General features: G+C 40.6%; 1 non-coding gene across 1 annotated transcript; it reads right to left on the bottom strand.

The window, feature by feature from the left end:
* Window positions 1-2,188: 2,188 nt before the first annotated feature.
* On the bottom strand, window positions 2,189-2,291 carry LOC134386688 (U6 spliceosomal RNA). Its single transcript, XR_010024518.1, has one exon. It is a non-coding gene; the product is annotated as a U6 spliceosomal RNA (small nuclear RNA).
* Between the last annotated feature and the right edge of the window lie 8,399 nt (window positions 2,292-10,690).

The raw sequence follows: 10,690 nt of genomic DNA, 5'->3' as shown, positions 1-10,690 counted from the left end.
ATAGATGCCCATTAGTATATGTTCAACTGATAACTAATGGAGCACTGTGTATATAAGGGTTTCATTCTAAAGTCTGAAACATGGTAAATTATATATCATTGCTTCGTCTAACTGGTCTTTATAATGATACCATATTTCTAATGGAAAAAATTAGCATTAAAATTAATATTATACTGGTGACTTGAGTTGAATTGAAATGGAAATGCTTTCTTTTGCCATAAAGATGATCATGAATGGGTGTTTGGACTCAGTATAAAATTCTCCCCACAAGAAATAAAGGACAGTGTCTTCATCAATAGCAAAGTCTCTCCGACTATTTAGGGAGCAAACACTAAATGCAGGACCCAAAATCCTGTTCAATTTGAGTTATGAAGATAGAGAAGAAAATCAGAAGTATATTATCTCAAAAGTGTGTTTGGAATTTAAAAAGTCATTATTAACAAGTAATGCTAGGCAAAATGGAAAAATCTGCAGTATTTAAGGCATTTAATAAAAAATGAGGAAAAGTAATTTAAGAGGGCTTAAGGAAGCCCAGAAAAGTTTATTTTAGGGTATTCAAGAAGATGCTATTATAGGGCACAGTGTGTTGTGGTGGTAAAGATGCTGAATTTTGATTTAGAATATGTTGGTTTCAAGTTCTTAACCTGTCACTTACTGTTTTGAATTACCTTGGCCAGGGGTCCTACCCTCTCCATGATTTGGTTATCAATTTAGGGACTTAAAATTATCTGAAACTTATTAGTGTTGTTTATCGTATTATCAAAATTTTACATGCACATAATTTATTTATTATTATTTTTTATTTCTTTATGTGTTTATTTTTATAACTTTTATAAATACAATTAATAAAACCCAAACAATACAATTTAAAGAATAAAAACGTGCAAATAGAATTTCCAATATTTTCTTCACATAGCCCATTGCTCTGCCTTGCTCACCCCCTGGAAATCATTTGTTGAGACGAAAGTGGGAAGGCATCAGAGGCTGCAGTGGGGAAGGAAAGATAGGTCTGCTCATTATGTCCTCAAGCATCAGCGATTCAGATAGACTTGTAAAGACTGCAGTTTTTGAGGGTTAATATGTATTTTAGGATGCTGGATCTTCTGCCAACTAATAGCATGTGAGCTGTTCTTCCTCTCTCTCCACAAAGTCCATCCTGATACTTTATCACCAGATTCCTTCAGAACCCAGCACAGCTTCTTCTAGTGACAGCGTGGTCACCATGGCACCTGAGGAGAGTAATGTCCAAAAAGCAATTTAAACTTATCTGGCTGGGCATAATACCCCTTTCCCCACAACTCATAAACCCACAGTTCTGCAAACAAAACAAAACATTACACATGCATGTAATTTAAAGAGATAAATAGTTTTCCAAAAATTCCTTGAAAAACTGCAGCCTTTCCCCCATTTTCCCATCCTCAGAGAAAACCACTTGCAACTCAGAGTTGTTTCTTTCAGTATTTGCCTTTGTATTTCTCGTTACATGCTTTAATTGCTAGTTTCTTTTTATGGTGGTAAAACATACATAAGATTTACCATTTTAAGTTTACAATTCAGTGGAATTAAGTACATTTGCATCATCATGCATGATCACTACTACCCATCTCAACTTTTTCATCATCCCCAATAAAAACTCTGTACCCATTAAACAATAACTCCCCATGACCCCCTGCTCCCAGCCCCTGGCAACTACTTCTACTTTCTGTCTCTGTATTTAACTACTCTAGGTACCCGATACAGATGAAATCACATAATTGTGTCCTTTTGTGACTGGCTTATTTCACTTAGCATAATGTCTTCAGGGTTCATCCATGTTGTAGTATGTGTTAGAATGTCTTTCCTTTTAAGGCTGAGTAACATTCTGTTGTATGTATACTCATGTACTACATTTAGTTTATCCATTCATCTCTCAGTGAACATTTGGGTTACTGTCACCTTCTGGCTATTGTGAATAAAGCTACCATGAGCACAGGTGTACTAATATCTGTTTCAGTCCCTGCTTTTAATTCATTTGGGTATATACCCAGAAGTAGAATTGCTGCATGATATGGTAACTGTGTTTAATTTTCTCAGCAGCTGCCATATTTTTTTCCATAGTCGCTGCACCATTTTACATTCCTACCAACAATGCACAAGGGTTCCTATCTCCTACATTCTCACCAACACTTGTTATTTTCTGTTTTTGTTTTTTAATATGGAATGCTTCATAAATTTGCGTCATCCTTGCAAGGGACCATTCTAGTCTTCTCTATACTGTTCCAATTTAATATATATGCTGCCAAAGTGAGCACTCTATGTGTTTTTGCTTTCTACTCTCTGGAAGATTTGCTTAGCTTTATCTTCCAACCCTTCTATTGAGTTTTTATTTCTGCTATTATACATGTAATTTCCAGTAACTTTTGTTTTCCTGAATGTTTCTTTTTAAAGAGAGTATGCTTTTTTTTTTTTTTATGGATAAAATAACTTTTCCTATCTGTCTGAGTACATTAGTTATAGTTATTTAAAGCATTATTCTGCCTACAATGATCTCTATTTCTCCAAGTTGCCTTTTCCCTCCTATTCCTTTGTTTTAGTGTTTATCTTCTACAGCTTTCCCTCAGGTATCTGGTGATCTTTGGCCACTTGCTCATATTTAAGAGCACTGAGCTATCTGAAGCTCTGGGCACATTGAATATGGGATTCACTGGAGGCTGACTTGCTAGGGACATTTCGTGGTATCTTTAGACATATTAATTTGGAATACTCACATTCCCTAAAGCAGTATCTTCCAATTTCCTGCTTGAAGGACATAGCCCTAACTCTCTTCATTCTGGAGCTTATCAAGAAAAGAAGTTGGGGAGGGATGGGATGTTTTCTCAACATTCGGTATGTAAATGCTCTGTTAATACATCTAGGTTCAGTACAATATTCCCTCAACTGTGCCTAATATCCCCTAGTCCTGAAACTCTATTTTCTATCTTCAGAGAGTAAACCTCTGGTGTTTAGATGGGCTGTAGGAGAGGCATTTCATTTGCTGCACGGAGTGGGAGAAAGTGATCTGAGGATCTAACTGCTTCTTAAACATTAACCTAATCCTTCAATAGCTCTAGTTTTGCCCCTACTTTCAGAGGCACCTGGTACTGCCAATTCTACAGGCTTCTAGGATTCTGTGGTGGAACGGGGTTGCTTCTTAGCTTTGCCCTTGAAGGTCTACTCTTTAGGGCTGAGGTCTAAATCAGCTTTCTGAGTCAATTACCTCTCATTCAGTGTTTTCCAGCTTACAACATTCTGTTGCAGTGTTTCCTCTCTCATTCTTTTTTACCTTGTGTGTTTTACAACCATCTTTTTACTATTATTTTTGTGGAATTTGGAGGTGGTGAAAGTAAATATTTATGTGTTCATTTTTCTCCTTTTCACCAGAATGCTATGTGTTTTCCACTTCTAATAATCTAGTAAAGATGTGGATGATAAATTGTAAAAAAAACCCACAAAAAACAAAACAAACAAACAAACAAACAACCCTAATCTCAGTTATCAAGACTCTGTTGTATAGATTTTTCCTGATTACTGGGGCCTGTCTTCTGTTCACTTGCTTAATTAAAATCCTACCATAGTAGATGGCAGCACAAAGAGTGGTAAAATTCTTAACAACTTGTTTTACAAATTATCTTTTCTGGTAAAAAGGATGCAGAAATGAAAATGTTAAGGTCCTGGCTAAAAGTGAGGGTTTGCTATTTTAAATTATTTATGGTCTCTTAACCCCCAGTTAGTTTCAAATATTTTAATGTTTTAAAATCACATTTCTTTCAACAAATAATAAGGAATATATCATTTCAAAACGCTAGATTTGTTCAAAATACTTTTATGTCTATCCTTTGATTACACTAATGACATGAAGAATGTTCAGATAATGAAACTGAGTCATGAAAGAGAACAAATAACCTCCCTAAGTATGTATAACTAATGAGGGTCTTTCCGTGGTCAGGAAGATTATAATTTTCTTCTTCATCTAGCTCCACTTGGTATAATAAAAACTGTCCACTCTCGAGAGAAATCCTCTCTGGGAGGAGATTTGGGGCAGAACTGTTACCATTTGTGACTTCTATTTACAGGCATCTATTAAGTGACTGGTTATGTGCAAAATGCTTTATACATATGGTCTCATTAATCTTTATCCTGATTTTCTTTATAGATGGGAAACTGAGATGCAGAGAGGTTAGGAAACTTGCTCAAGTGTACACAATTTGTAAATACAGAACCTGGATCTGTAACCCAGCTCTCTCTGACTTGAAAGCTCAGGCTCTTTCCACATGCATCTTCCTTTTGGGCACAGGTCAGCAACTTAGTCTAGTGGTGAAGCAGAGTAAAATGAGTAATTACAATACTGTGTAGTAAGGGCTGTGGTGGGGTTACAGCGTGGAGTTATGAGAACCTGAAGGAGGGGAATCTGAGAAGCTACCTGCAGGAAATCGTCTAATCAGAGTCTTGATGGAACAGTTGGAGCTAGCCAGGAAGAAAGGGCTGAAGAGTGTTTCAGGCTGAGTGATGAAAGGGACACTCCTGTACCTTGGAGAAATCAGAGTAATTTAACAATGAATGCCATTGGGAAGGAGGGATGGCAGGAGGTGGAGGATAAAAAGAGGCAAAGCTGAAAAAGCAAGTGGAGGGTGTGGGAGTGGGGAGGAGGACTGGAAAAAGCCTTTACAATCTAATGAGAGAGTAAGAACCATACTCAGGCCAATGGGGAACCACTTAAGGGTTTTTAGCAAGGGAGTGATATATGTACAATTTTGCATTTATAAAGATCATTCTGGTAGCTGCAGAGAGAATGGATTTGACAGGTGCTGGAATAGGGAGGAGTCAAAAATTATTCTCAGGTCATTGTCTTGAGCAAGTGGACAAGGTGGTGCTATTCACTGAGACAGGGAACAGCTTCAGAAAGTGTTCTGATTAGAGCTGATTTTGCACAAGAAAAATCAGTGTATGTTTAGAAATAACTGGATAGATCTTACGTTCATGATTATTGTCTATATCAGATTCAGAATCAGCTTAAATCTTAAGAGAATTGGGCATCCTTATACCCATTCCTGTATCCTTCCCCAGTTTTAAAAAATATTGATTGCGTACATGATTTTTTGAAAAAATTGAATTATCAAGCAACTGTGGCTTTCTTAGATTTACTGTTTTAGATGAGTTTCCTTATGAAACGATGAATATTTCCATATATTTCTCGTATAAATCCATTTTGAGGCTTTTCTAATGGAACGGAAAGGTGAAAATTGTAAAGGACATTAAATTCTTCATTGACTAGTTCATTACGTGGCTGTTGCTTGATGATGTTATGAGTACTTGTAAATGACAGAAGTGTATTTAACTTCGTTTGCCAGGAAATTTAAAGCAAATGGAGCTATTTTGTTAATGTTGGCCCACGAAAACGGCAATGACTTAGGAACCAACCTACTAATGAAAGGAACTTGTAGGGCTCTATGAGCCATCAGTGCGCACAGCGCGGTTTATCCTCCCGCCAAAGCAGAGAGCTTGGTTTCCACCGCCCAGTCCCCTAAAGTTCTGCTTCTGGCTTTTTAGGTCCCGGTCCTCTCAATTTTCTCTTTGGGGGCCCAGATGCAGGTCACATGCTTTCCTGGTAAACGAGTTTGACTCGGGGCGGGGGTCCGCAAGTCCTGCCTCCCGCCTCGGTCCACGGGCGCGATCGCAGCCCGGGGGTGTTCCCAGACGCCAGCCCCAGAGAGCGCCGCGGGGTCGAGGTCAGGAACGCGTATACCCAGCCGTGCTTCTCAAACTTGTATCCAAGTCACCTCCCCCCCCCTTTTATTTTCTGACCGGTAAAGGGATCGCAACCCTCGGGCACGGTGTGGTCTGCACCGCGCTCAGCCAGTGAGCTCGCCGGCCATCCCTATATAGGATCCGAACCTCGGAGCTACCAGCGCCACACTCTCCCGAGTGAGCCACGGGGCCCGCCACCAAGTCACCTCCCTTTACAACGCTACTTTCTCGCCCCGCTACGATTATTTTAAAGTCGTGTATTATTTTAAGGACGAATGTAAATGGTATATTCTACCTCCACAGCGTATCCTTATCAGTTTCATATAGAAGTTCAAACTCCCCCACGTCCGCGCACGCACCATCGCGTCCAGCTGCACAGCCACGGCTCACGCCCCCGCTCCCCTCCTCCTCCCCGCCTCCCGGGCTAGGCGCAGGCGCTCCGCGGGGCAGCCGGGAGCGGAGAAATCCGCAGGGTCTCCCAGGCCGAGAGGCGGGGCCAGGGCGTGTCCTCCCAGGAGAGAGCAGAACCCGCGGCGTCCTCCGCGGGCTCCCCCGGGCTGCGCCCTCCAGGGTCGAGGGGAAGCTGCGGCGGGTCGCCGGGACGCTGGCGCTCGTCTGCGGAGTGACGCTGCGCATGAGCCGCCGCTTCCCCTCTCCCGCCGGGGCTGGCTCTGAATGGCAGCCCGACAGCTGGGCCCGTCGCCAGGACGGACGGTGAACCAGCCGTCGCAGCGAGGCCCGCCCCCTCCTCGAATTTGCTGGCAATCGTTGGGGAAGAAAATCGCAGGCTTCCCTCTCCTGAGAACCGAGTTTAATCTCCACTGACTCACCCCAGCTTCTCTAGTCAGGTGTGGGTGAGAGGTGATAATTTGGTTCTCAAAACTAGGAGAAGTCTCAAGTTTTCCATATTTGCCTCTGGAGGGTGCAAGGATCAGAGAAGCGGCCCCCTGGGACTTCGATTTTAAGTGTTGCTGCAAGTATGGGGTGTACCTTTGTGGGAACACTGTTGCCTGAGGACAACTCTGGTTTCATGATTGGGGTCAGACAGCATAGGTGAGGAAGGAGTTTTATTTTTGTTTTTTCTGTCACGAACTAAGTGAAGAATCTACTTCTTGAGGGTCTCCACAGAAGTCAAAAGCAGCCACTGTTGAGATAGCACTCATCCCCACTCTTTAAAGAGAAACACAAAAGGTTACCCTTGTTTGAGTTTGAACTTGGAGAAATGTCAGGTAAAATAGATGTGTGTGTGCATCTATCTAGGCAGTCATGTAGATGTGGAATCTTTAGATTACCCTTAAGTTCAATATTGGGGCAAAAATCTTACTCCTGGGTGTAAGCTGGCTGTCCAGCTGTGTAGGGCACCTGGACTGCACCTGGCGTGAGCATCTCTGAGGACACAATAGCAGCAACAGCAATAACATTTATATTCCTTATTGGACATTTACTATGTGCTATGCATGACTCTAAGTGAATTACGTATATGATTTTAATATAAAGTGCCATTCTGAGTGATTTGTTATTTTAGTTTTGACAGGCATGTGACACAACTGCTCTCATTAGCTCCATTTTTCCGATGAGGAAACTGAAACAGAGGTAAGCAACTTTTCTAAGTTTACGTGGCTAGCAAATGGGGGAGCTGAATTCAAACCCAAGCATTCAGCTTGTCACTAGGGCCTGGGAGCCCCATGCAGAGCCCCTTTACCTGCTGGTAGGTGCCCCGTTCTCCAGCTGCTATGAGTATAGGCTGCCAACAGCTCACAGCTGCGCCATCTCTGCAGAGTTGTCTTCCCAATGGAGCCCCGTCATCCTCCCTGTGGGGGATCTCTGTACTCCTTTCTTCCCCCACCCCTGGGCAGGGACAGAATACATGTTTGTATGGATTAAAAAAAGAAAAAAAGAATTGTCCTTGCTGATGGAAGCTGCCTGCCAGGAAATGCCCAAGAGATTGCACCCCAAGACTCTCAGGTATGGTCTATAGCTAAGGATGACTGGTGTGGGGGTACATGGAGTCAGCCTTGCTGCCTTAACAGAGAACATCGCTGTAGTGTTATTCATACTCCACAGCTCCCTGTGGGATCAAGCTGGGGCTGGACTGCAGCTGGACCCACATCTTTGCCTTGCTTATTCCCTTTCTCGTCCTGCTTGCTCTGCTTCCTCAGTGTTCCCACCTGAGAGCCTCAGATCACTTGCACAAGAATCCTTGTCTCAGGCTCTGCTTCTGTGGAACCTGACTTAAGACCACTATTGTGCTATACGGGGTAGTGAAGTTTTCAGAGTTTATTCTTAATTCACTAGAGATATGTCTTTATATGGAAAGACAACTAACCAACCTCCTGGTTTCAAACATACATCAGAAGACTTTCTCGCCAAAATATTGGTTTGTGTGTGTAAAGGAAATAATGGAATGGTTTCCCTGAGATGCTGTTTGGTTAGAAAAAACTCTGTTCTACCAGGGATGCAGATAACCAGAGTGGGTGATAGGTAAATGTTTGATCATTGATTTCTTTCTTGATGAAATCCATTATGAGAAAAAAAAAAGTTAATACTGTTTTTCAACAGCTTTGTGAAGGTATAATTGACATAAAGTGCACATTCTGATAGATTTTGATATATATATACACACATCCATAAACCATCACCATAATCAGAATAATGAAAGTATCCATCATTTCCAAAAGTTTCCTCTGCGCCTTTGTGATAACTCCCATCCTGGCCCCAGACAACCACTGATCTGCTTTTTGTTGTAGTAACATAAGGTTGATAGAGACCTTAGAGATCATGAGCTTCAGTTACTGAGAGTTCAGCAAGTCCGGGGATTTCTGTGGGATAAGACCAGGAGGGAAGTTGAGGTAAGTGGGGCTAGGCTGCCATCTGCTCACTGGGAAAGGGGATGGATACAAAGTAGGACTTTGTGATGACAGTTGTGGCATCCAAGACACAGATTCCAAAGCATGTGGCAAATTCAGATTAGGTTCAGGCAAATTTTGGGATTGGGGCAGTCTGGGGTTTTGATACAAGTTAAAGGAGGCCCTAAGGGAATGATGCATCCTTGAACTGCACAGCCTTAATAAGAACATATAAACAAAGCCCACCACCAAAAGCCAGAACTCCAAGGTTGGCAGTGGAAGGGGACTCTCCTGGTGAGTGGGACAGCTGATTTCTGTCCTTCAAGTTTATTGTCCCCTTGGTTCTATTAGTCACTTCTGGCTTTGGGAGACACACCTTCCCATTTTATCCTTAACTTTGGCTCAAGGTTGCTACCTTGTAGTACAGCTCCAGACCTGGTTAGATTGTCCTGAAGCACTGCTGAAGGCTCTGGCAAAAGCACCAGGGAGATAAAACAGTGATTGCCACAGATCTAGATAATCTGGCATTTAAAACACAGTTTTCTCATCTTTGGTTTATGGTTCTCCTCAGCTTCTACCCTGTCTCCATGCCTGAAAGTTCCTCTCACCAACTCCTAAATTCCAGGCCAAATCCAGTTCGGAGTGTGTCCCTAGCTCCTTTTGATTCTCAATTTCTTGCTTCTTTCTGCAGCATTCTTCAGGCACAACATTCAACCTGGTAGATCTCAACAGTCTGGAATGTCACTATCAAATACAAATAAAACGCAAGCCACAAATGTGAGCCACACATATCATTTTGAATTTTCTAGTAGCCACATTAAAAAGGGGGAGAAACAGGTGAAATTATTTTTAATAATTTTAACCCATAGCTCAAAAATGTGATCATTTCAACAAGTTATCTATATGAAAATTATTAATGACTTTTAAAAATACTAAGTCTTCAAAATTCAGCAGGTATTTTATATTTACAGCACATCACAATTTGTACTGACTGCTTTTCCATATTGGACAGTGCAAATCTAGGTATAATATCATGGCCTAGATCCAAAATTAACTAGGTGTTCTGGGGGGAAGCGAGAAAGAACATGAGTTTTGTTTTGGACATACTGAGTTTGGGGTACTAGTAAACATTCCTGTGGACAGAGACAACAGACCATTGGAAGTGTAATTCCTGAGTAGCAGACAGAGCATCTGCTAACTTCCTTTGTCAAAGTAGCATATAACTGCCTCGGCGGTAACTTGATGATTTTGCTTTATTTTTTGAATCTGTATAGTAGAGTTTTTCCCCATAGCCTAACTTGTACATTAATCTGTGCGTGTCCTATTCTAGTTGTTCTATTTCCATGTTTGCTTGTTTTCTTACACATTGTCTCTATCAAGTAGGTACTTATCATATATATTTTTGTATATTTGTATTTTTTATTTATATTGTCTTTCCTTCAGGCACATCGAAAAGAGCCAAGCAGAAGAATGGGCACTATTTTACTTGGATATGAAGACTCATTTGGCTAATGAACTATCATTCAGAATGAGCAATTTTTATAAATATAACTTGGTTAGTATTTTTATTTCTATCCTAATTTAATAGCTATCTAGTTTTAAGAATAGCAAAATCTGTAATATATTTTAAAATTATACACACGGCATGTGTACATATATGAACATCTCTATCTATATATAGGTACACACATAGAGACAGATCAAAATATAACAGTGATTATGGCTGGTAGAATTTGAATAGAGTTTTACTTTTAAGATGCAAATGCATTATTTATAGTCAGAAAACATTGCTGTATCTATTTTTTAAAATCTGAAATGAAATAAAAGTAATACAGGTTTAGTGTAGAAAATTTGGAAATTATAGAAAGGTTATAAAGAAGGAAACAAAAATGACTAAAAAATTCCATCCCCAAGATGACAGATGATCAATTTTAACATTCTGGAGTATTTCCTTCCACTCTCTCTCTGTGTATGAATGTATTAGCTGTTTTCATAGTGATATGTGTTTTGTAGACCAGTTTGAAATTTTAATATATTTAATATTAAAAATAATTTGAGCTTATTACTCATACATGGATTCT

The sequence above is a fragment of the Cynocephalus volans genome, chromosome 9 (genome assembly GCF_027409185.1).
Source record: "Cynocephalus volans isolate mCynVol1 chromosome 9, mCynVol1.pri, whole genome shotgun sequence".
Lineage (NCBI taxonomy): Eukaryota > Metazoa > Chordata > Mammalia > Dermoptera > Cynocephalidae > Cynocephalus > Cynocephalus volans.
The sequence above is the reverse complement of the archived record's forward strand: the minus strand, read 5'-3'. Positions and strand labels throughout refer to the sequence as shown.